Below are 26661 nucleotides of genomic sequence, written 5' to 3'. Positions count from 1 at the left end.
TTACCTGTCAAATGAGACAGGATAGATCTTTCTCAAGTTTCTTCAGCCCTAAGGATCTAGACGTGGGCCAAACTTATCACACTATATAACTATATTTTTATATAGTCTCTATTTATACTTTCTACATACATTTGAGGCCCTCTGAACAAACAAATACATTTATCCTCTCTTTATATGACCTGAATTTGTGGAACCACTTTGACTGTTTCTGATTGTCCTAAGGAAAATTTAGAAAATTTATAGAAAGATGCTTCTTTGTTTTAATGACACATTATTTACCATACCTATGATTTATTTGCTTTCAAGTTCATTGATATGAAAACGTAGATTTCCAATTGTGTTATTCTCATTAGAAAATATGATTTCTTAAAAATCTGCCTGAGGACAGTCTCCAGGAATGTATTTGGGCAAAAAAGCTAGGACTGTCTGCAGTAAATCGCCAATGGAGAGGATATGACCAGAATAACAATGAAAATGACAGTGACATCATGCCCTTTGTCTATACAATAAGAATTAAAGCAAAAATCTGGGAAAATATAGGCTATTTCAGGAAACGCACTGTTAAGGTCATCCAACATCTCTCAAAACAATCGAACAAAGGCATAGATCTACATTTTGAGGGCGTGGCTATTGGGCTGAGTGGTTAGAGAGATCGCTCCAAGGGTTCCACTAATTGGGACCATGAATAGCAGGGAGGGAGAAAAAAGAGCATCCTGAACATCTTGCAACTCTGAGTGTCAAACAAAATTGGCGAAGCAATAGTGATGTTGAGTTTGTTCTGAGTTCTCTGGAGCTGGTGTCAGCGCCCAGATACCCTTCATCTTAATTCAAAGGGAAGGTACTCTCTTTCCACTCCCTTTTATCGACATTTTCTCTACATCTTCAGCTCGCTTCCCTGTGGAGTCAGGGTCACTGTAATCAAATAGACCTTTCTATACATCTTTCCAAACATAGCATTTAAAAATAGCATAGTTTTCATAGATATATGTACTGAGATGTTCAGGAAAGTTCATAACAGCCAAAAAGAATATGGCTTAAATTTCCAACAGTAAAGGAATTTTTAAATAAACTATAGCATATCCATATTATGCCACAAATATTTTCACTAAAAGTTATATGGTAAAAGAATATTTGCAGGTATAGGCAAATTACACAATCTCTTAAGCAAATTAGAAGGCTATAAAACAGTACCTATATTTGATCCCATGCACTATGAGGTTTTAGTGGTGTGTTTTTCTTCATTTTTCAGGTTTTCTGCTTTGAACATATATTTGCTTTTGTAATTAGAAAAAAACACCACTTTTTAAAATGGCCATATTCAAGGACATACAGAAGACAGACTGAGAATGGATTACACCACAAGCGAAGGTGCTCCACCTCCTTCCTAGTGGCAGCTAAGCCTTGGATTAGATGTAGGGGTTACAGCTGGAAATATAGACAAACACTTCTCTGGTACTGCTCTGAGGCCACTCTTGGTCCTGAGAGATTAAAGCCGCATAATCATTCCCAAGACACACCTCCAGAGAGCCTGGGGCTGGGAGATGGGGAAAGATAGCTCATTGAAAGTGCCAAACTGAGTCACTAACCTGGGGAGTCCACATAAGACCTGATGTATCCTGTGGTACACTGTGGGAGAGAAAGAGTCCCATCTTCTTCCCAGGGAGGATAAAACAAAGGATGACATAAAGGTGGAAGGCAGAGGAGTCTAACAATGACTTGGCTTATTGAATGAAAATGTTACTAGGTTTGAAAAATCTCCCGGTTTAACAAGAGAGCAACCATCCAGGAAGGATAAAGAATGTGAGGAACCTACGAGACAGGAAAGATTCCTCTGCATTCTGGGAGCTCATCCTGTCTTTTTGGTAAAGGTCAAGAAAATCTTCCTGCTGAGGAATAACCAGAAAGAAGATGCGGCCACCCTAAAGCACAGAATGAGGTCACAAAGGATCCACGTGGCAGGAGGGGTCTGACCAGGTATAATGAGCCGAGCCACCAGCTAGCCTCACTTGGCCTGTGGGCTGGTCACTCCTCGACAAACCTTAACCTGTCTACAAGAGGGACCTGATGTGAGAAAAACTGAATTCTGTGGCAGGTGAGCAGAATACAAGAACTAAGAAATATGTTTAATGGCACGTTATAAAAGAAATGTCACCTCACACTCATTAGGACGCTTACTATGGAAAAGAGAAAAGAAAATAACAAATGTCAGTGAGGATATGGAGAAACTGAACCCTTGAGCACTGTTGGTGGGAATATAAAATGGTGCCCACCAACAGATGAATAAATAAACAAAACATGGTGTATTCATACAATGGAACGTTATTGAGCTTTAAAAGGAAAGAAATTCTGATACATGCTACAACATGGATGAACTTTGAGGATATTGTGCTAAATAAAATAAGCGGGTCATGAAAAGACAGATACAGTATCATTCCACATACGAGGTATCTCGAGTAGTCAAACTCACAGAGACAGAAAGTAGAAGGGAGGTCCCCCAGGAGTAGGGGAGCAGGGAATGAGGAGTTACTATTTGACGGGTAGAGAGTTTCAGCTCAGGAAAGTGAAAAGAGTACTGGAGATTGGTTTCAAAACAACACGAATGTACTTAATACCACAGAACTGTACACTTAGAAATGGTTAAGATGGTAAATTTTGTTATATGTATTTTCCACAACTTTTTAAAAGTCATAACTTCTCCTCCCCCCAGAAAAAGAAAAGAGATGCTGACTGATGCAGAGCTGAATAAGTTTTGCCACATTCCCTGACTGTGGGCTGGAGTCTGTGGTTAGGAGCCAGCACTGCGCTGAGCCCCTGGGGAACTTATGCAAATCAGCGGGAACCCTGAGGAGTCTGTGCCAGCTCCAGAGAGGCAGGACAGCCTAGTGACGAAGATCACAACTGATCGAGTTAGACAGTCAGGGTTATCCCACGCCACCACCTTGCTATGTTGCCCTGAGCAAGAGACTCAGCTAGAGCTGAATTCTAATTGTAAATTGGGGTAAAAACAGCTCATTCCACATAGGGCTGCTGTGAGGATTAAATAAAGACAATGCATGAAGCGCAGAACAAGGTATAATGTGTTACTATTTGTGCTATGAAATGGGGAAAATACATATAGATATTTGTATTTTCTTGTGAATACATGAAAGTCTCTGAGAGGGTATACAACAAATGAATAACAGTTATTATTTATTTCTTGGGAGGTGGTAACTCTGGAGGGAAGAGAGGAAATTTTTACTAGATATCTCTTATAATTTTTGAATTGAGACCCAAACAGATGTATTACCTACTGAAAAATGAACTAAAATGACAAAAGACAAGGTATATAGAGTGTGCGTTATTCAATGCCTATTAATTATGATGATAATTATTACTAGAATCATTACCCTTTCCCCTACGTTTCTGAACCTGACAGCACTCCTAGGTCTATCTAATGAAAAGTCAAACCCCTGGGAAGAACCCTGGAGTCTCTCCAGAATCTTTAAGATTCAAGACTCTCCCTGGCTGATCCAGAATTCCCAAGACATCTTCCAGATCTAAAATTCTATAATGCTGGCACAAGATCCTGCTACTCTGAAAGCTGAAATCTAAGCAAGACAAAACTGGTGCCAACCTCTAAAACAAAGATGCAGAATCAGGACAAGTGGACAAGGGGAAAGACAGAGAGGAAAAGAAGGCAGAAGGAAAGAGAGTGGCCCGGGTGAAAGGAAAGGCAGGAAATAGCCTTTAAATATGTGTGGGTCTTTCCTATTTTTGCTCCCCTGACCCTATCCAAGCCCTCCATGGCCCGGGTTCGTTTCCCAGTCAGGGAACCACACTACCAGTCTGTCTGTGGTCATTCCATGTTGCTGCGATGCTGAAAGCTATACCACTGGTACTTCAAATACTAGCAGAGTCACCCATGGTGGACAGGTTTCAGCGGAGCTTCCAGACTAAGACGGACTAGGAAGAAGGACCTGGCCACTCACTTCCAAAATAATTGGCCATGAAAACCCTATGAATAGTAGCTGAGCATTGTCTGATAGAGTGCTGGAAGGTGAGAGGATGGTGCAAAAAGGCTCTGCTGTACACAGGGTCACTAGGAGTCCGAATCGACTCCACAACACTATCAACAACAAACTCTATCCATCGTCCCACGCAAAATGACATGACCCCAGGCCCTGGAGGCAGAATATCCCCCAGCAGCAAGTCTCCTGCTTCCCCAGCTGCCCAGCCCCTCAAGGGCAAAAGGGCAGGCTCCTCATCCAGACAGTGGTGGCATATTGGACTGTCCTCTGCAGTGGGCCAGCTCTGTCACACCCCACAAGCTCGCCACTGAAGGACATGACCACCTGCTTAAAGGCGCTCTTTCCATGCCTTTGATTTCAGGATCTTGCCAGCATCTATTATCTGGTCTCAATGTTGCTGCCAGCACAAAAAGATGCAAAAGTGACTAACCAGCATCACAGTCATAACCCAGAGGGCAATATGAGGGAGACAGCTGCTTGCAGCCTATTCTCATGTACGACAGAGACTGCCTTGTTGGGCAGTAAGTTATTTAAGCAAATCTGCATTTTTATATCTTACCCTGTGCAGAAACAATTGGTTCCACTTGGGTGCACAGGAATATAGAGAAAACAAGAAACATATCTTGATGTTATATTGGGAGCATGCAGATCATCAAAGATTGATCAATAGAGACACTATATTGGATGCAAAGTTCTTCCCTCACTGCCAAGTTGCTGCTCACGGTGTTTTCAGTCTATATACCATGCTAACCTATTATTAATTCTCAAAGATTTATTTAATTATGGAGGATCAAGGCTTTCAAAAAATAATTAATTACAAAAGCTACTTAATATGCAGAGGTGTCACACAGGCAGATAACTGGCATTCTCTGTTGGTGGTTTAATTAGACAAGAAGATGCAAAAAGCTGTCACTTGAGGGTGGGTGGCTGTAGGGGAGGGAAACCCTGGTAAGCACTACCCGTTGGCCATCTGTACCAGACACAAAAGCACGACTCTTCAGCTGGCCTCCCTTAGAGAAAGCCTTCCATTTTTACCATCTCATCCATTGGCAGTTCCTTTCTGCAGCATATAGCTAGAAGGCAGAAGATATTCACGAACTGTAATCTCAAATTTGATGTTTCATGGACACGGAAGGCTAGGAAAAACAATTAACCACTTGGTGCCTCAGTTTCTCGATCTGAAAAATACAATTCATAAATGTCATCCATCCATCTGCTTCCCAGAGCAACAGCTGCTGAACACTCTTTTTACAAATGGCCGGGAACATGCCAAGTGAAAAAACTGGCCCCATGTTACACATTTTGATATAAATATGCTGGCAAGAAATAAAGAAGCTTCTTAATTTTACTGAACAATTGCTTCCTGATTATTTCAGAGTCGGTTTGTCAAGTTGTGGCTCTTCTGTGCCATACTCCCTCCCCCATCTTTAAAAATCATCCTTGACCATCTGCTTTCTGGATAATTCTCTTTTCTTTAGTATCTTCATTAGACAGTAAGTAATAATAATACCAAGAATCACCACTACAGTTCATTGTATAGTCACATTTAGTCTTTACAACTCAATGAGATAGGCATTATTGTCACTACTATTTCTACTTTACAGATGAAGACACTGAAGTTCAGAGAATTTAGGTAACTTGATCAATGCCCCAAAGTTACTCAGCAAACTTAGGATTAAAACTCAGGTCAGTATGACTCAAGTCCCATAATATTACTTTTGCTATTCTGCCACTGAGGAGGGAAAAAATACATAAACACACACGCACGCATACATGCACAGAATGATAAAGATTTCTACTGTTCAGCGATTATTATAAAACATGGGCACAACAGAAACTACTTGATAAAATAAAATGCATTCTGTATTCAATGTGGTGTCTGGGATTGGCTCCTGGAACAGAAAAAAGACATTAGTGGAAAAGCTGATGAAATCTGAATAAAATCTGAGCTGGTTAAAAAAAAATCACTTCCAAGGAACTCGTGCCATCTGTATCCAAAATTGTAAATACTATTGCCATTACTAAGCTTAATTATTCATTGCTTATAAGCAATTTAAATATTTTTTGAGCATTTGTTTTGAGTATTTATTTCATGTAACATCTAACTCGTAAAGCTTTTCTTGAGAGTCTTGTTGGAAAAAAAATTAGTTTTGTATATTCATAATTTTCCTTAACCAAACAGCACAGACAAGTAAAGGTTGATTAAATGACATAAAACCAAAGGATATATCAAAGGGTTTTCATATTTGGGAAAGGAAATAAAAATATTAATATTGATATTGCTTTATTTATCAATGTTTAGGATCTCTAAATTTCCTTCTTTTAACAAGTTTGCTTTATATATTACATAGGTTTGTTTCATGCATTATTGAGTCAATCTGTTTTGAGTAAAATTAGATTTTGTTAATAATTTTTAGTATTCAATTAATTTCCAATAAAAGCATATTTGTAACAACATAGCTTCAAAACTGCATAACTTTTCAAATGAATAACGGACAAAGAAAATAAAATACACTCATATGAAAGTAAAGATACATTAAAAATTTATAATTTAATTAAAGAATTTCTGGTAGATTAGTAAGTTTTTTTCCTTCACTATATTTTTGGCTCATGTACAGAATTTTGATGTAGCTATACAAAGTGGAATATTATGTGATTTCCAGTTTCACTGTATTCTTGAATAAACATTTTAAATTTTGTTTTGACAATGGACTTAAATCAAATCTAAATGGATTGTAAAACAAAAGCTGGAAAGAACTACATAGTGTTTCAGAACCCTGAAGTAAAATGAACCCAAATATCAATTTTTTTCCTGACTCACAAGCCCTGCCAAAGTGTTGTGCTAATAATACAAAAACTAATAACTAACCTCACATTGACACATTTATATAATGTACCAGGAAAAATAGAGGGTCATCAAAATACTCTCTGCGTTGGGGCCTCCTCAGTAGCATGGAGGTTAAGTTTGCACGTTCCACTTCAGTTGCCTGGGGTTCACCAGTTCAGATCCTGGGTGAGGACCTACATACCAGGTATCAAGCCATACTGTGGCATGTGTCCCACATATAAAAATAGAGGAAGAAAGGCATGGATGTTAGCTCAGGGCCAATCTTCCTCAGCAAAAAGAGGAGGATTGGCAGCAGATGTTAGCTCAGGGCTAATCGTCCTCAAAAAAAAAAAATTCTCTGTGCCTGTCTCAACATTCATGCAAGGTGATACATTCCATAGAAAGCTCTAGACCCATGGTATGGGGGCCAACTTGAGCTCATTTCTATAAATGCTCACTTGGATTCTTCCCGTTTCTTTATTTATAAACAATAACAAGGATAAAAGTATCTAATCCTGCTCACATCCAGAACTGGTTAGAAGCCAGCCCTTGGAAATCTGACTCAACTTCAAGTGACACTAAGTTCCTTTGGAGCCTTGAGCAACAAAGGAGTTCAGGTTTGGGATGGAAGAAGGCCTCAAGTGGAAAGTCAAGCCAATTAATCTATGGTCCTTCTATCAGCTGATTAGCCAAAGCCAGACCACACCTCCAGACGTAGGCCAGGTGGAGCCCCGTCTCACTCTTAACAGGCCCAAATCCAGAGGCTACCTGAGAGCAGGCCTGATCTCCCTCACTATTCATCTGTGCTTAAAATCTGGTGTCAGGACAGGGATGGTTCAACATCCACAAGTCAATCAACATGATACACCAAATTAACAAAATGAGAAACAAAAATCACATGATCATCTCAATAGATGCAGAGAAAGCATTCAACAAGCTCCAACATCCATTTATGATAAAAAATACTCTCAACAAAATGCCTATAGAAGGAAAGTACCTCAACATACTAAAGGCCATATATGACAAACCCACAGCCAACATCATACTCAATGGAGAAAAACTGAAAGCCATCCCTCTGAGAATAGGAACAAGATAAGGATGCCCACTATCACCACTCTTATTCAACATAGTACAGGAGGATTTGGCCAGAGCAATTAGGTAGGAAAAAGAAATAAAAGGAATCCAAATAGGCAATGAAGAAGTAAAACTCTCGCTGTTTGCAGACAACATGATCTTATATATAGAAAACCCTAAAAAGTCCATTGGAAAGCTACCAGAAGTAATCAACAACTATAGCAAAGTTGCAGGGTACAAAAGCAACTTACATAAATCAGTAGCATTTCTATATTCCAATAACGAACTAACAGAAAAAGAACTCAAAAATACAATCCTATTCACAATCACAACAAAAAGAATAAAATATCTTGGAATAAATTTAACCAAGGAAGCAAAAGACCTATATAATGAAAACCACAAGACTTTCCTGAATGAAATTGATGACGACATAAAGAGATGGAAAGACATTCCATGCACATGGATTGGAAGAATAAACATAATTAAAATGTCCATACTACCTAAAGCAATCTACAGATTCAATGCAATCCCAATCAGAATCCCAATGACATTCTTCACAGAAATAGAACAAAGAATCCTAAAATTCATATAGGGCAAAAAAAGACCCTGAATTGCTAAAGCAATCCTGAGAAAAAAGAACAAACCTGGAGGCATCACAATCCCTGACTTCAAAATATACTACAAAGCCACAGTAATCAAAACAGCATGGTACTGGTACAAAAACAGGCACACAGGTCGACGGAACAGAATTGAAAGCCCAGAAATAAAACCACACATCTACAGACAGCTAATCTTCAACAAAGGAGCTGAGAACATACAATGGAGAAAAGAAAGTCTCTTCAACAAATGGTGTTGGGAAAACCGAACAGCCACATGTAAAAGAATGAAAATCGACCATTCTTTTACACTATTCACAAAAATAAACTCACAATGGATCAAAGACTTAAAGGTAAGACATGAAACCATAAGACTTCCAGAAGAAAATATAGGCAGTACCCTCTTAACATCAGTCTTAAAAGGATCTTTCAGACACCATGTCTTCTCAGACAAGGGAAATAGAAAGAATAAACAAATGGGACTTCATCAGACTAAAGAGCTTCTATAAGGCAAGGGAAAACAGGATTGAAACAAAAACAGAACCCACCAATTGGGAAAAAATATTTGCAAAGCATATATCCGACAAAGGGTTAATCTCCATAATATATTAAGAACGCACACAACTCAACAACAAAAAAATCAAACAACCTGATCAAAAAATGGGCAGGGGATATGAATAGACATTTCTCCAAAGAAGATATACGGATGGCCAATAGGCACATGAAAAGATGCTCATCATCACTGATCATCAGGGAAATGCAAATCAAAACTACGCTAAGATATTACCTTACACGTGTTAGAATGGCTAAAATAACCAAAACAAAAAGTAAAAAATGTTGGAGAGGTTGTGGAGAAAAAGGAACCCTCATACTCTGTTGGTGGGAATGAAAACTAGTGCAGCCACTATGGAAAACAGTATGAAGATTTCTCAAAAAATTAAAAATAGAAATACCATACGACCCAGCCACCCTTCTACTAGGTATCTATCCAAAGAACTTGAAATCAGCAATTCAAAGAGACCCACGCATCCCTATGTTCATTGCAGAATTATTCACAATAGCCAAGATGTGGAAGCAACCTAAATGCCTATCAACTGATGATTGGATAAAGCAGATATGGTGCATATATATACAATGGAATACTACTCAGCCATAAAAAAGGATAAAATCATCCCATTCACAACAACATGGATGGACCTTGAAGGTATTATGTTAAGTGAAATAAGCCAGATAGAGAAAAACAATCTCTGCATGACTCAACATGGACAAAGAGAACAGATTAGTGGCTACCAGGGGGAAGGGGGTGTGGGGGGTGGGCACAAAGGGTGAAGTGGTGCACCTATAATATGACTGACAAATTATAAGGTACAACTGAAATTTCACAAGCTTGTAAACTATCATAATCTCAATAAAAAATACAATAGAAAAAATAAACCTGGTGTCAGGAGACATCTTTAGAAACCAAGAGAACTGCTCCAGTCATTCAGGAGAGTTGCTGGCATGTGCTTGGAGTTTGACTTTGATAGAGTGAGGATGAGTTTTACAGAGCTACTTTCAATTCCTTGAATTGTCAAGTTTACAGCCAATGGACCATAAACATTTAGGTGAAAGATCTAAAATTGTAATCCACTACTGGTGGACCTTGCTGAGCTTTGTGAATTACAAACAAGTAAGTCTTATGCATTTGATCACTGAATTCCTTGACTTTGTGGTTTTAATAGCATCTGGGCCAGGGGCTCTAGACCCTAGGGGTCCATAGACAGGGTGAGGAGCAGGGGTTGGGGGCGTGTCTGTAAACCCTCTGATGTGAAATTTAGTGTGTTTGTGCATTTCTCTGAGTAGAGGATCCCTACTTTTCATTCTCAAAGGAGATTCTAACTCAAAAGAAGTTAAACACCACTATTTATGAGCCACTGTGTGGTTATAGAACCAACGAGCATCTGAATAGACAGATGTGTTTTTCAGATGCTCTTATGGACTGAATTGTGTCTCCTTGAAAATTCCTGTGCTGAAGTCCTAAACACCAGGATCTCAGAATGCGACTGCATATTGAGATAGGATCTTTAAAAAGGTAATTAAGTTAAAATGAGGTCATTAGCATGGGCCCTAATCCAGTATGACCAGGGTCCTTTCAAGAAGAGGAAATTTAGACACAGATACCAAGAGGAAAGACTATGTGAAGACACGAGGAGAAGAGAGCTCTTAGAAGGAACCAACCCTGCTGATACCTTGATCTCTGACTTCTAGCCTCTAGAATTGTGAGAAAATCAATTTCAGTTTCAGCCACCCAGTGTCTGTATTCACTATGGCAGCTGTAGCTAATTAACACAGACGTTTAGTATATCCGTTTCAGAATGTGTATACTCGTGGTCGGGAAAAACCAAAAAGACTATTTGCAAGTAGAAAGTCTCCAGTGCTCATATTTCGTTTTCATATAAAAGGTCATAAATATTGAAAAATTAAATATGTTCACTTGCTTAAACAATGCATTCCTAGAAAGAGTGAAAAACAAAAAAAATTATTTTTGCTTAACTCCCTTAAGAATCAGTGAAGGGACAGAATTGCAAATTGTGAACCACAATCTTATACCCCTCTCTTTTCATGGGTCTCCACCAAGCTCTGTGGAAAAACGCGCTGTGTTTAAAATGTTATTTATTTTTTAAACAAAGCAATATGTGGTGATTATATATAAATTTTTAAATACTACAGGTAAGCTAAAGGAGAAAAATAGAACTTCCCACAACCGAGAGGTAACAACTGTTAATAATATCTGTTACCATATTTTTATTGCAGCTAGATCTCATCATAATATTTTCCGTAAAACTATAAAATCATGTGTCTTCTCCAAATAAACAAGCTCCTTATACAGATTACTCAATACCATATGACATGTAAAGCTGTCAGATTATTTTGAAAAATTAATGAATGCTCATCAGTGAAGAATGGGAACAATAATTCATTACTTACAGAGATCATATTTTATCAAACAAAAGTTATCTAAGATCATATCGAAATCGAGATACATTATTGTTTACATTCATGACAAATCACAGAATTAATCACATTAGGTCATATAAACAATTATTAGTTCAATAACTAATCTCACATATGCATAAAACTATACCGATCAAGGAAAAATTCTAAGACATTTTGAGATAATATCAAGCAGCACTATCATTTTACTGATGCAGCACATATGAAAACATATAGGCATGAAGGCACACGCTCACTCAGGAAATAATTAGACAGTATCTAAGAAATGGAGAAAACAAAATAACATTTAAAAGGAAATGAGAAAAATTATTTAATATGATTAAAAGGAAATCAAATCAGGAAAAACAGAAGTAACCTGAAAGAGGGAAATGGATAACCAACAAAGTGTTCCAAATATTAACAGTGATTGAAATATTATAAACAATCTCCCAAGGAAAATTACGTAGGAGCTACAACTCAAAAATGGAAATCTTATGAAATTAATGTCTACTAATGCTATTTTCTGAAATAATTATAATTTTTCAGTCATTTCTGAATTATTCCCTCATGTACCTCTGCTGCTAGGAGCCTGGTATAGTGCTCTGGTTTGAAACTAGGTAAGTCTCATCTATTTGGTAAGCAAATTTTTATTGAAATATATATTTGTAAATTTCCCCATACATTTTTCCTTTTGTATAATTTTTTTCAAATTGGGGATGGGGGCATCAAAAGATGTCCTAATGGACTACGTGAGAGCCAAACATTCTCTCTTGCTTCCATTGGGTAACAGGAGCCCTATTACCTCCTGATGATCAGGTGTCAGTGTGATGACACCTTTCCTTGCCTGCTAGACACAATGATTTGAAAAGAAGGTTAATAAATTGTTCTACAAGACAGTCAAAGTTTTCTGAAGCTACAGTAATCAAAAAGTGTTGAATTTACTGCCTTACTATGAACAAGTAGAATAGCCAGCCATATCATTGGAAGTCAACAGTGAAGTTCAGAAAGAGATCCAAATATAAAAAATATTTAATATAGGATAAAGAAGACATTTTAAATCAATGAGGAAAAGATATAAGATGCGTCAGGGTAAGAGCTGACCATTTGGAAAAAACATCTATTTCGTCCAGGACTGATATTCACCAAGAAGTACCAAGATGGCCATACCCAGTTTCAATGGCTGGTATTCATTCTGATTGGTCAGCACCCACGGCATACTGGCTATTAAATATTTTGAACAAAACTCCCAGTTTCACCTCTCCATGATAATTAAAGAAATTCCTAGTAGAATTAAAGTGTAAATATTTAAAATGAAACTTTAAAAGCATGGTAAAGTATAGTTGAATATTTACATACTATTGGATGAAAGACTTTCTAAGTATGGCCTCAAGAGCAGACAACATTTTAAAAAGGATAGAGGCACCGGCCCAGTGGTGCAGCAGTTAAGTTCACACATTCCACTTCTCGGTGGCCCGGGGTTCGCCAGTTTGGATCCTGGGTGCAGACATGGCACTGCTTGGCAAAAGCCATGCTGTGGTAGGCGTCCCATTCATAAAGTAGAAGGAGATGGGCATGGATATTAGCTCAGGGCCAGTCTTCCTCAACAAAAAGAGGAGGATTGGCAGTAGTTAGCTCAGGGCTAATCTTCCTCAAAAAAAAAGGACAGAAATTTATGAAACAAAAATTTCAAACTCTTTGGGAAATAAAAGATGAAATGTAAAAAGGCAAACAGCAATTTGAGAAAAATATTTCTGACATAATAAGAGGTAAGTGATTTTATCCTTAACACGTAAAGAGCTACTACAAATCAACTTTCAAAGTCTAACAATAGAAAAAAAAGGCTAAAGATGTAATTTCATTAGGAGAATAAGTATAAATAGACAATAACATTTGAACAAATGTTCAACCTCTCCAATAATCAAGGAAAATCAAATTAAGACAATTAAATACCATTTTAAACTATCAAGTTAGCAAAAGTTTTTTTTTTAAATATGATAAGACCCAATGTTGTTAAGGGTTCAGGGAATTGGGAACTCCTTTTCACAGCTGGTGGGAGATTAATCTTTCTGGAAGTTAATTTATAAATATGTGCTTAAAAGATCTTCAAAAAGTGCGTCATTTTAGGCACTAAAAAATCCACTTCTAGGAATTTATCCAAGGATATTGCTTATTGTAGGATGCATGTATCAGAGAATTTATATTAGCATTGGTAATTGAAACAAAAAACAAAAACTGTAGCCTACTAAAATTCTAATAAGACAAATTAAACAAATATATATTTACCTACATAAATGTATTTTAAAATATATTTTTCCCATTTTGTACAATGGTCATATATTAACTGGGTAACTGGGTATGTTTTTTAATTTGGGGGGTAAAAATTAAAAATTTTCTTTGAGCTGCTTTCTAGTGGTAAAACTTCTTTCCAAATAAGGTATGTAGAGAGAGAAAAATCTAATTAATGGAAGCTTCTGCTTTAGTAAGATTCCTACAAATTAAGGTTTTACTATAAATAAAAATATAATCAGTAATAAGTCATGAATACCCATCAAGCAAAAGCAAATCCAGAAACTGCAAATGCAGCGAGACTTCTCAGCTCAGAGGTTTGGTAAGCAGATGTGGAGACCTCCGCTTGCAGCAAGACTCCATGTTTTCACCGTTAGACAGTAATTTGAAGAAGAGGCCACAGCCTCATTTACGTAGTGACTCAAACTTTACTTTCCAAGTGGATTCTGCTTAACAAGTTAAACTGGAAGTGTCTTAGGGTTCAACAATGCCATTGCACTCTTGCAAGATTCAGAAGGTGGAAGAGAGGATGCAGACATTGTTTCTTCTTCCTCTGGCAGCTTTGGCAGATGGATATGTGAATTTCCCAGATGTGTCCTTGCAATGGCCTCTTTGTTTCTTTGTCATTTCGGCCACTCAGAGCTGAGAGAAGCTGTTAAGCCACTAGCCACGTTCTCTGCAGGTTCCTGATTCTGGATGGCAGCAGCTTTTCACTTCTTTGTGGCAACGAACCTGAAGCTAGTGACAGTCTCCGTGATTTTTCACTCGTCCGGTCTTTCCCATGGTTTTGTAGGCATCTCAGTCCCTGTATAAAGTCTCCTCATGTTTAAAATACCTACAGTGTTTTTCTTTTCCTCACTGAACCCTGCTGATACAGCCCGATTATGGCCTGAGAGACTAATGTCATTTCTCCACATTAGAGGCAGCTATCACAGCATTGAAATGAAAGGACGTGGAGGATCCTGGAATTTTGCTTAAGATGTCTTTAGAGATTCTTTCTTAGGAGTCTTGATCATAATTCTCTAACTGATTCAGAAAGGACTTGGGACAACGAGGCTCATAGGAAATCACACACAGAAAAGGAAAATGGGAGCACACACACATGAACTGAATAGATTTTTCTTAGACTTTCCAAGCCTGGAAGTAGAATGTTTGTTCAGTTGGAAAAGACCATTGCAGACTCCATTCAGAGAAGAGCAACATCAAGTCAAAGTCACTCCAAGCATTCCAGGTTAATTGTCTATGCAGGGAAGTGTTCCTAAAATACCAGCTTCCTTCAGGTCCACTAAATCTCATGCCTTCCCACTCTTTCACTGCTCTCCAAAGGATCTGCACCTGTCCCAGTCAATAAAAAAAACCCATTTCCTCCTTGTATTCCTTTTCCATCCACCCGTCCTAAGATCTTAGCATTTACTTAAATGTTCTAAGTGTTATGGGGGCTGGACAGACCAAAAGCCCCATGCACCATTGTCAAGGAAAGATATATGCCATAATGCATAATTTTCTAATAAAGTAGAATGGCAAATTTTTTCCAGCTTTATTGAGATATAATTAGCATACAACATTGTGTAAGTTTAAGGTGTACAACGTGAGGATGTGATAGACTTATACATTGTAAAATAATTACCACAATAAGGTTAGTTAACACATCCATCACCTCACATAGTTAACTTTTTTGTGTGGTAAGAACATTTAAGACCTCCTCTCTTAGCAACTTTCAAGTATACACTATAGTATTGTTAACTATTGTCACCACGCTGCACATAAGATTCCCAGAACTTATTCATCTTATAAATGAAATGGTTTCCACCATTTGACCAACATCTCTCCATTTCCCCCACCCTCTAGCTTCTGGTAACCACCATTCCACTCTTTGTTTCTATGAGTTCAGCTTTTTTAGATTCCACATATAAGTGAGATACACAGTATTTGTCTTTCTCTGTCTGACTTATTTCACTTAGCACAATGCTCTCAAGGTCCCTCCACATTGTCACAAATGACAGGATTTCCTTTTTTTCTTTTCTTTTTTTTTTTTCGGTGAGGAAGATTGGCCCTGAGCTAACATCTCTTGCCAATCTTCCTCTTTTTGCTTAAGGAAGATTGTCCCTGAGCTAACATCTGTGGCAATCTTCCTCTATTTTGCATGTGGGACGCCTCCACATCATGGCTTGATGAGTGGTGTGTAGGTCTGCACCCTGGATCTGAACCTGCAAACCCTGGGCTGCTCAAGCAGAGCATGTGAACTCAACCACTGTGCCACTGGCCAGCCCCAAGATTTCGTTCATTTTTATGGCTAAATAATACTCAAGTTTGTGTACATATGTGTGTGTGTGTGTGTGTGTATCACATCTTCTTTATCCATTCATCCCTTGATGGACACTTAGGTTATTTCCATATCTTGGGTACTGTGAATGATGCCACAATGAATATAGGGGTGCAGATATCTCTTTGAGATCCTGATTTCATTTCCTTTGGGTATATACCCAGAAGTGGGATTACTGGATCATATGCTAGTTCTATTTTTAATTTTTTGAGGAACGTCCATATGGTTTTCCTTAACGGTTGCACTGATTTACCTTCCCACCAAAAGTGCACCAGAGTTCCCTTTTCTCCACATCCTCACCACCACTTGTAATTCTTGTCTTTTTGATGATAGCCAGAATAGCAATGTTTTTAATTCCAAGTATTTTGATGAAAATTTAAAATGTATTAAACTCTCTCAATTCTTAAGGGAAAAATCTGAGACAACAGCACACAGCTGAAAAAGCATATGGTTTATTCTCATAAGACCTAAACGTGAGTCTGAAATCTGCCACCTGTGTGACCTTGGTTAAGTAATTCGACTTCTCTGAAATCCCCTTTCCTTCCATGTAAAATAGAGAAAACAGTAATACAAAAGGCCAAACATACCCCACAGGGCAGTGGTTCTCAAAGTGCGGCCCTCGACCAGCAGCATCCTCAACATGTGGGAACTTGTTAGAAAGGCAGATTTGGGAGTCCACCCTAGATGGACTAAATCAGAAACTCTAGGGGTGGGGTCCAGCCATCCTTGTTTTAACAAACTCTCCAGGTGATTCTGATGCATGCTGCCAGGGATTTTGTGTTTACTTAAAAAGACCAGGCGATGTAAAGAATTGTGTCATTTAAAAAAATAAAAAAAGCTATGCAAATATGAGCTAGTAGCATCATGAACATGAGTTATGGTGCTATTTAATGCAGTACTGCTCTCAAAGGTTACTGTAGCCTTTGTGGTTGTTTACTCCTAAACTAAATGCCTCCAACCATTATGCTGATGATCTAGGGAGAGTTCAAAAGAAATTATTCTGCTTTCGAGAGTTCTTCTGTCTCCTCCCTCTGCTGTCAGCCATCAATTCTCATGAGGTCAGTGAGTCCTGCTGCGATCATCTGCTGCTTACACACACGGTTGTTCTCAGCAACTGCCTGAGGGCAATTCTGTCTTTCCTACAGAATAAAATGTTCAGCAGTTTGCGGCTTCAAGCCTATCTCATTGCCTTTTTCCAATTTATGTTCTGAATGTTTGAGGCTACCATCAGTTTGACCTCTAAATAAGAGGTGATATTACAGCATAATACACATATAGACCTATCTTCTGTATAGAAATACTGTACATCTATAACACCTAAGCAGTACTTGCTACCTAATGGGGACGCAAGAATTTTTAGTTGAATAACTGAATGAGTGTGTGTGCCTATCTCACCGAAGTGTGAGTATCCAGACAATATATAGTTTCACTCTGACAACTCTAACACCTGTAGGTTACCAGGAGACCAAAAAGTGTGCTTTAATCAACCCACGTCCATAAACACTTCTGGGAAGACAACACCAAGGACAAGAATTAATGGGAAGCCATTGGCATCATCTTCATAGGGAAAGGGCAGCACTTTATATTTGTGCAGGAAGAGGAGAAAGCACTCTGAAGCATTAAAAGCACTAAATAAATGAAGGTGCTCTTACTATCGATTCTGTCCCTGTGTGTGCAGCAGGTTTGCTGACAGAGTGTGAAGCCTGTTAGCTCCAGGCACAGAGCCTCCTCGACCCTGAGGACAGGCTCCCTTTAAAACAAGGAGCCCCTGCTCACTGGCTTGCCTGCTGGGACTCCTGTGCTGCCCTTTGAAAAAAGTGGCACTGCACCTCACAGCCTATCAGCACAACCTACTCCCAAGAGAAACATCGGCTATTTGCCTCTGACCTTGGCCTAACTCCTGCCCCACCGTCTGCTCAGTTTCCACAGCTTTCAACTGAGGTTTTCAGACTACAGGACTGCCTCTTCTTGCTCTCTTGGCCACAGCACCAAACTTCATTCCCTGTTCTCCAATAAAGGATCCTACTTCATTCCTGCTCCTACCGAGGTCTCCCTGTGATGGCCCAGGGAACCAGCACTCCCAGCCTTGCACCCGCCATGGTAGCTGAGCACTCACCAGCCCACCTTCCTCAAATCTCTAAGTTGACAGTCAGGCCCATCTTGCCACAGCCTAATCCAGCGCCCCAGCCTAGGACAGGCCATCACTGCCCCTCTTACTTACTTTTAATTCTGTTGCATTGTGCTCAGTAGACAGTGGGTGCTTGATTAATGTTGCTGTCTACACGAAATTTTAAAAGTTTACAATGCTGATTCTCAACTAAAATCAGAAATCTGCTCAGAGAAAGCAAGTCAACACTGTCGTGAAATAGTGATGCAATCAGCAGAAATTTCCTCAACATCAATCAAAAGACTTCACAGCAAGTAGTCAGTGAACCAAGTAAAGTGGCCCTTGGACCCCCTCCCACTCCTATCCCACTCCACATTCTTGTTAGCTGCCATTGATTGATGGCTTCCTGTAAAAGATGATCCATCACTGTTCAGATGAGCAAAGCTTCTGCCACGACTTGCAGGTTATTCCAGCATTTTGTAAAAATGAGACAATATATAAAGCCTAAAAAAATGCCAACTCATGGGAAAAAAGGAAAAGTTCAAAACAGCATGGTATTGCCAGGCACCGATGAAATTAACATGGATGGAAGATGGATGGATCTCTTTTTTAAAATATATATGTAGTGTACGAGATGCCTATGTTTCAAACACATGTGGAAGGCCAGTGAAATGGTTTTCAATTCCATACTGGAAATTGTTCACGACCAGGATAGTTACTGGGAAAATTTAGTGCCCACAACAAGTATCAGCTACTGAAATTGAGCTCTCACTCATGCCAGGCACTGTGCTAGCTGCTTTACATATGCTATCTTTTTTCCATCCTTATTACCATGAAAGGTAAAAATCTCTATTTTGCCAAGAAGACTTGCCCATGGTCACAGAGCAGATATATGATAGAGCCAAATTCAAACCAAAGACAGTCTAATGCCAAAGTTCAAACTCTTACCACTCTACATGCAACTCTTCTTGCCCCCTCCCAAATGACAAGATGGTAGAATCAGGTTTAAATAATCATGGTTACAAAAATAAGAAGATGAGGCTCAAAGCACGTTTGTACCCTGGAAGTTGTATGTGGAATGGGAGAAGGACAGCCTTACTCTTTACATTTTATGATGGTCAAAATGTTTATAGACTGTGAAACCTCCTGAAAGACACAGAAGTGGGCTTGCACAAATGGAAAGACACATCATGTTTTTGGAAAGGAAAACTCAGCATCATGAAAATGTCAGTTCTCCCTACGTGACTTTGTGAATTTAACATACTCCCAATAAAAATACTTTTCCCCAGCACTAGATAGCTGATTATATATTTTGTTTGAAAGAGCAAACAAGCAAGAATATCCAAACACTAAAAAAAAAAACAAAAAAACCCAATGGCAATAGGGCAGGGAGGACAGCTGTATCAGACATTCGAACACAGTATAAAGCCTTCAGGGGCCCATGAATTAATAGACCAATAGAAAAAGACGTGAAAATCCTGAAATACACCCAACTAAATATGGAAGTTTAGGATGTTATAAAGGCAGAATCACAAACAGGTAGGGAAGAAATGGACTATCTCATGGACAGCTGGTTAGTTATATAGAAAAGTACAAAACTGAAACCATTCCTCACACCATACATGAGAATAAATTCCAAATGGATCTAAAAGTCAAATACACATATACACACATACATACTTATATAAGTATTAGGAGAAAATATGGGTCATTCTTGTATAACCTGGAAATGGGAAAGCTTTTCTTTGACTTAAAATCCAGAAGCAATAAAGGAAAAGGGATAAATTTAACCATATAAAAACAGAAACTTTTGCATGAAAAACATAACATAAGCAAAATGAAAAAAAACACAAACTGAGGAAGAGAGATTTGCAACTGATATCACTCATAAAGAGTCAATATCTCTCATATAGAGAGAGATGTTAATGATTCTTGAGGATGGAAATACTAGAAAAATGGGCAAGTTATATCATTCACAGAAAAAGAAAAGCAAGTGCTTCTTAAACATATGGACAAAATTCTGAATATTTAACATGCTCTTTGGTGAAGCTATGGGGAAATATGCACTCTTATACCTTGCTCTAGGAAATTAAAAATAGTACAATCCTCAAGGAGGGGAGTTTGGGCAACATCTAGACAGATTACATATACATTTACCCATTGACCCAGCAATCCCACTTCTAGGAATCCTACCAAAACTACACTAGCAAAACCATAAAATGGTGTAGGCATAACCCCATCACTGTAGCACTTTCTGTAAGCGCGAAAGACTAGAAACAACCTAAATGTCCAGCCATAAGGAACTGCTTGAATAAACTATGGTACATTCACAAAATGGAGTATGAAAGAAATGAGAAAGCTCTCAATATCGTTATAAAGCACTATTCTCAGCTAAGCATGATTTTGCCTCCCAGGGGATATGTGGCAATGTCTGGAGACATTTTTGATTGTCTCATGGCAGATAGAGGTGTTACCAGCATCTGGTGGGTAGAGGCCAGGGATGCTACTAAACATCCTAGAGTACACAGGACAGTCCCCCACACCAAAGAATTATCTTGCCCATAGTTCTGCTATTGATAAACTCTGCTATAGAGTACACTCCAGGATATATTGTTAAAGAAAAAAGCAAATGAAGAACATATATTGCCGAGACCACTCCTGCTTTTGGAACCCGACAAGATTGAATAAAAGCCTGCAAACCTGAGTGGCCTCTCCCTGGAAGGCATTTTCAAACGATATGAAGATGGATTGGATAATTATTAATGAGTGAATGGATTCTAGTAATGTGCCAGTATCTTTTGGCTTTTATGATCATTTTACTGTAAGGGATCTGTGTTCAAAGACCAGTAGGCAAACTGTGATGTTGTGACATCCCCAGTTTCTGGCACAGGGCATCTGAAACCCTTATGATTTCCTCAGTGATAGAAGTGAGAGGAACATCTTTTGTTATTCATAAGAAGCCCCTTTTAACCATACCTGAGTTTACGCTAGTGAGGTGACTCTTGGAGGATGGGTGCTGCGAAGGAATCAATCATGTGATTAGAGGGCTGGAACTCTCAACCCCAAACTTCAACTTCCAAGGGCAGATGGGCTGGTGTTGAGTTCAATCATGAATGGCTGACAATTTAATCAATCATACCTATATAATGGAACCTCCATAAAAATCCTAAACACTAGGTTTGGAGAGCTCCCTGGTTGGAGAACACATTGACGTGCTGGGAGGGTGGCAAGCCCAGAGAGTATATGGAGGCTCTGTGCCCTTTCCCCATACCTTGCCATATGTACCTCTTCCATTTGGCTGTTCCTGAGTTGTATCCTTTATAATACACTGGTGATCTAGTAAGTAAAGTGTTTCCCTGAGTTCTGTGAGCCATTCTAGCAAATTACTGAACCCAAGGTTGGGGTCATGGGAACCCTTAATTTATAGTCAGTTGGTCAGAAGTACAGGTGACAACCTGGGACTTGCCATTTGAAGTGGGGAGCAGTCCTGTGAGACTGAACCCTCAGCCAATGGATGGACAAGTGCTTGGTGGAAAACTTACACATTTGGTGTCAGAGTATTGTGAGTAGAAGAACACAGTGTTTCCCTACTTAAGTATAGTCAAATAATTGATGAGGAAACATTCTTCTTTACAGAAGAATCTCAGCTAACAAATGTAGAAAGAGTGATAAAATTATAAAATCCCCACTTTATAATCCCTAATACAACAATGGATACAAGCAATGATCAGCAATAGCTATTAAAATCCTTGGGTGAAAGACAAATGAGAAAGTTTCACGTGGACGAATCAGGGAGACAACACTTGGACCCACTAATCAAAAAGAAAGATAACCAATGATTTTGTGCTTTGTGATGTAATGCAATAAGAAATATACAATATCAACTGTGAAATATTTTTGCCAAAAAATTAAATGTGAATGCCAGATCAGTGGTTCTCAACTGGGGCAATTTTGCCCCTAGGAGACAGTAGACAATGTTTAGACACATTTTTGGTTTTCACACTGGGGGCTGGTGCTATTGGCATCTACTAGGTAGAGGCCAGGGATGCTGCTAAATATCCTACAATGACATTCAGTCCCCCTAGCAAATAATCACCCAGTCCAAACTGTTAATAGTGCTGAATTGAGAAACCCTGTTCTGGGTCTACCACAAGAAGGATAGGACCCAAGGTGCATATCCACCAAATGTAATCGGTGGACCTTGTTTGAATCCTGAATCAAACAAACCAATTATAAATAGATATTTATGATTCATAGAAATTTGACCACTGACTGGATATTGAGGAACTGTTCATTTTTTAGGTATATTAATAGTATTGTGCACATGCTAATAGAAAACTCCTCATCTGTTGGTAGAAATATACACTGAAGTATTTACAGATGAAATGACACGATATGTGAGATTTACTTTAAAATAATGCAGCTGGGAAGGAAGCAGAGGAGGGGGCAGAGATGACTGGTCATAACTGATAATCACTGAAGCTGAGTGATGGGTAGAGCTTCTACTTTTGTGTATGTTCGAAATTAGATAATAAATAAAAATACAAAATAAATATTTCAATAAAATTTTTAATTATGGACTTTTCCTATGTACATGAAACTTAGATTAGTTTCAGAAACAGTTACCTGAGAACTGGGATGTTGCTGTTTCCAGCAGCAGTGAATCCACAAAACTTAATCCCAAGGTCCTAATTTCCTACAATACTCTGGTGAAAGCGTCTCAAATTTTTCCACCAAAGCATCCTTTAAAGTACATGTTATGGTATCTATACTTTATTTTCATATTCTTTAGTATAGACAGTGTGTGCCAGTTACAGTCACACTCCTGGGCTATTAGCTAAACTTTATTAGAAAAGTCATACACTAGAGGTAATGACTAAAAGGGCTTCAGTCATTATTTTCTCCCTTCAATGCCGGAGCTTTCATAATGAGCATCAAGTCAGATGTGGGTTTTCACTGGTGAAATTAGTGGCTCGTTAATTGATAAAAATGAGGCTCTTATTTGGGAAATTAGTAGCAGTAGAGAAATGTGAATTGGCTATAATATTTTATAGACACTCTCCATGCTTACAAAAACAGGATGTAAGACTCTAGTGAGCCCTGGAATCTATATCCTTGGGAATGGAGCCCTAGGTGAGATCTCTAAATGATGTTTGCAGAAATAGCTTAGGATTGTTTTGTGCCTGCTTGCAGAAATGTCTATATGAGTAGCAGAATTTGGTCTGAGACTTGCTTTCCTAATAATCTGATACAAGGTTATGAGAAAGTAATTAACCTGCATTACCGCCAGCCATTAACTACTCCCAAGATATACCAAAAAGTACCTAATAGTTGTGCACACAAAACTGGCTTGGGTCAGCTCTTAGCAGCAGAAAAAAGTAAATGCATTATCCAGAGTAGATGAGTCCTGGTCCACCACAAAGGCAAAGTTATCTTGGAATTACAGGTTTCATCTTTAAAATTCATATAAATTTGGCATATTACTCTATGTGGTAGAATGTTAGGTTGGCAACGCCCAATGAATCACACCTTCAGGCTACAAGCCCTTTCCACATTGACTCTGGGCTGGGCTATGTGACTTACTTTGGCCAATGCGACATTAGCAACTATATGATGCAAGCAGAAGCTTGATAGGTGATTTCACAATGGGGCTTGTCCTCTTGTTATGCTCTCTCTTAGTGTTCCGAGTCAGCATGTGAAAAGGTCTAGCTACCCTAATGGAGAAACCGTGTGGAAAGAGAGAGAGAGAGAGAGATGCCTGGCTACCCACTGTCTCTTGAGCTCTTACAACTGAGGCACCAGACATGTGAGTAAAGAAGCAATCTTAAATACTCCAGCTCCAGCAGTCACCAGATGGAGCAGCAGAACCACCCCACTGAGCCCAACCTAAATTGCAGAACTTTAAGAAATAATAGCTTGACCTTTGGGGAACTATACCAAATTTATCTTGTGGTTTTATATATCCCCTGGGAACAGTATTAAATGTCTTCTCATACCCAGCACCAACCATGAACAGCATCATAGATTCATTACTCTGATATTGTAGAAAACTTCAGAAGCCGAGGAAAAGTTAAGAAAAGAGATGGTGAGTATAAGGTGCAAATTGTCTCGTCAGTCAGTCTCCCCATTGTTTAGGAACCATCACAGGTATAAGAAAGACTACAAGAATTCAGAGAGAGTGGAAATGAGTTAGGAAAAACCTGGAAAAGCTCCCCACATCCTCTAGAGATGTTCTTTACTACTTTGGGACAACTGGATTTCTTCTGTCTTATTTTTATATACAGGCAACTTAGGTCTCTTGGAAGTGGAGTTGGAAGGCCAAGTGAGAGCATTTGGAAAAGTGGTCAAGAAGAGGGCAATATGCTAGTATTAGGATGAGTCATCATGTAAAAGAAAGAATCATCTTGGTAAGGCACTGTATCTACATTAAAGCATGCATCCTCCCAAAGTACAGCTCTGCCTGACAACTCAAGTATTACTCCAAGCATCCTGGATTCAGAATCTACCACTCTACCAGTAATTCTATACCCACTAGCTCATGAGTCTAAGTCTACCATTATAAAGCCCACCATATACAGGATGGATCAAGGATCGACGTAGGAATTGGAGAGACAGAACCTATATGTTGAAGATACCAGTACCAATACTGATATAGGCTGGAGAAGATAAAGGGTCAACTCTTCCACAGCCTACTCTCTAGCAGATATTTCTGGAGGAAAAAAAAATGCTGCAGTAAGATATTTTCATACTTAAAAAAACAAAATCCATTTAAAAACAAAATACTGTAATTCTGCTGGAAAATTTATGAATGGCTCATTGACAATTCCACCTGCCACAAAAATAATCAGGCATTGGGGCCAGCTGGTGGCACAGCAAGTTCACACATTCTGCTTCTCGGCAGCCCAGAGTTCGCCAGTTTGGATCCCGGGTCCGGACATGGCACCGCTTGGCAAAAGCCATGCTCTGGTAGGCGTCCCACTCATAAAGTAGAGGAAGATGGGCATGGATGTTAGCTCAGGGCCAGTCTTCCTCAGCAAAAAGAGGAGGATTGGCAGTAGTAAGCTCAGAGCTAATCTTCCTCAAAAAAAAAAAAGAAGAAGAAGAAGAATCAGCCAAAATTTATGTTAAGTTACTTCCTTCTCCTTTGGGTTTTTGAAAATAGACTTTTATATGGTATTGTCCAAATCAGTAGTTTTCCAGATAAATAGGCTATCTGGGCTATGCTTTCTCTCTTTTTGTTATGTTAACAATCCTTTATTCATCTGAGGGACAGTAGGATGAGGCAAATAAATTTAGCTTTAAATTTCTGGAACAAAGGACTAGAAAAATAGACGGATTCTGACCCATGAAAGGCAAGCATCTCTAGGGACGGTCATCAATGTTTTCAGAAGTACTAATTATGTAATAGGTCAGATAGTAGAATTTGACCTCCCTAACCTCCAAGAATGGTGAGTTGGGGAAACGGTCCTATGTAAGCGTTCACATCCACATACCAAAGTCGACAAATAAACTTCACATTCGTTCCCATCTGTATCTCTCCAGACTAGTCTATTCCAAGTCCCACTAGAGAAACTAATGGAATTGGAGAGACTTCTATCATTATTTCAATATTCTGATTTTCTCTTTGGAAATTCTTGTTACTATTTATTTTCGAAGTATTGTGTATCTATTAAGGATAGATTTCTTAATAGCAGCAGACGACAAATGATGGTAAAACCACTAAAATGTAATAAAACAAAAGAATAATATCAACAGTTTTTATATTGCTGAAATTGTACACCAATAAAAATACATCACACTAAAAGCATATGTACCAGAAAATAGTAATAGAATCATAGGTACAGACTAACTAATATTTTATTAGCAAACTAAATATTTGCTGCTGGTAAATGATGATCCTAACAGGAAAAATCAAGCAAAGAACATATTCTTCCGACTATATGTATATATCCAGAAAAGGAATTTAAACAACTGTGGGACTCGAGAAGTAACATATTCCCTTCTTTGAGATATCTGAAGGATGTATAGGGTCTAACTGATAGATAGACAGCAGTGCTAACACACGAGAATCAGAACATACAAAAATTCAGTAATGTCCTGTTCTTTTCCAATATGGGGACTGTGGAAGATGAATTATTCTAACTATATTCAAAGAAAAAGCATAGTGACCTATCTGAGAGTACACATCAAGATCTTGTGTATTCCCAGAGGGTTTGAGCTGACAAGAAATAGCATGATTTTCACACAATGAAGCTGTCACATGAATAAAGATTTACACATAAGTAAACAAATGAAACTAGAAGGCAAATAGGACAGTTACAGTCTACTCCGAGATTATTGGCTTTCATCAGTTTTTCGTTTATCTTACAAACTCCTGTTCTCTAATTATATGTCTAAAGAGAATCTTAGGTACAGTTATTTTCAGTTATTCTTTAAAACAAAAATGTAAGCCATTATGTGCATTTTTT

General features: G+C 38.6%; 1 protein-coding gene and 1 long non-coding RNA gene across 4 annotated transcripts in view; one reads left to right on the top strand and one right to left on the bottom strand.

The window, feature by feature from the left end:
- RASGEF1B (RasGEF domain family member 1B) overlaps positions 1–26661 on the bottom strand; it is a 701851-nt gene that overhangs the window by 572678 nt on the left and 102512 nt on the right. The gene's annotated exons all lie outside the window — the stretch shown is intronic.
- Positions 1989–25720, top strand: LOC139082648 (uncharacterized). The gene is made up of 3 exons (XR_011538855.1): positions 1989–2092; positions 23873–23999; positions 24478–25720. It is a non-coding gene; the product is annotated as an uncharacterized lncRNA (long non-coding RNA).

Source organism: Equus przewalskii, chromosome 3 (assembly GCF_037783145.1).
Source record: "Equus przewalskii isolate Varuska chromosome 3, EquPr2, whole genome shotgun sequence".
NCBI classification, from domain to species: Eukaryota; Metazoa; Chordata; class Mammalia; order Perissodactyla; family Equidae; genus Equus; species Equus przewalskii.
Note: the sequence above shows the minus strand (reverse complement) of the source record. Positions and strands in the feature narration are given on the sequence as shown.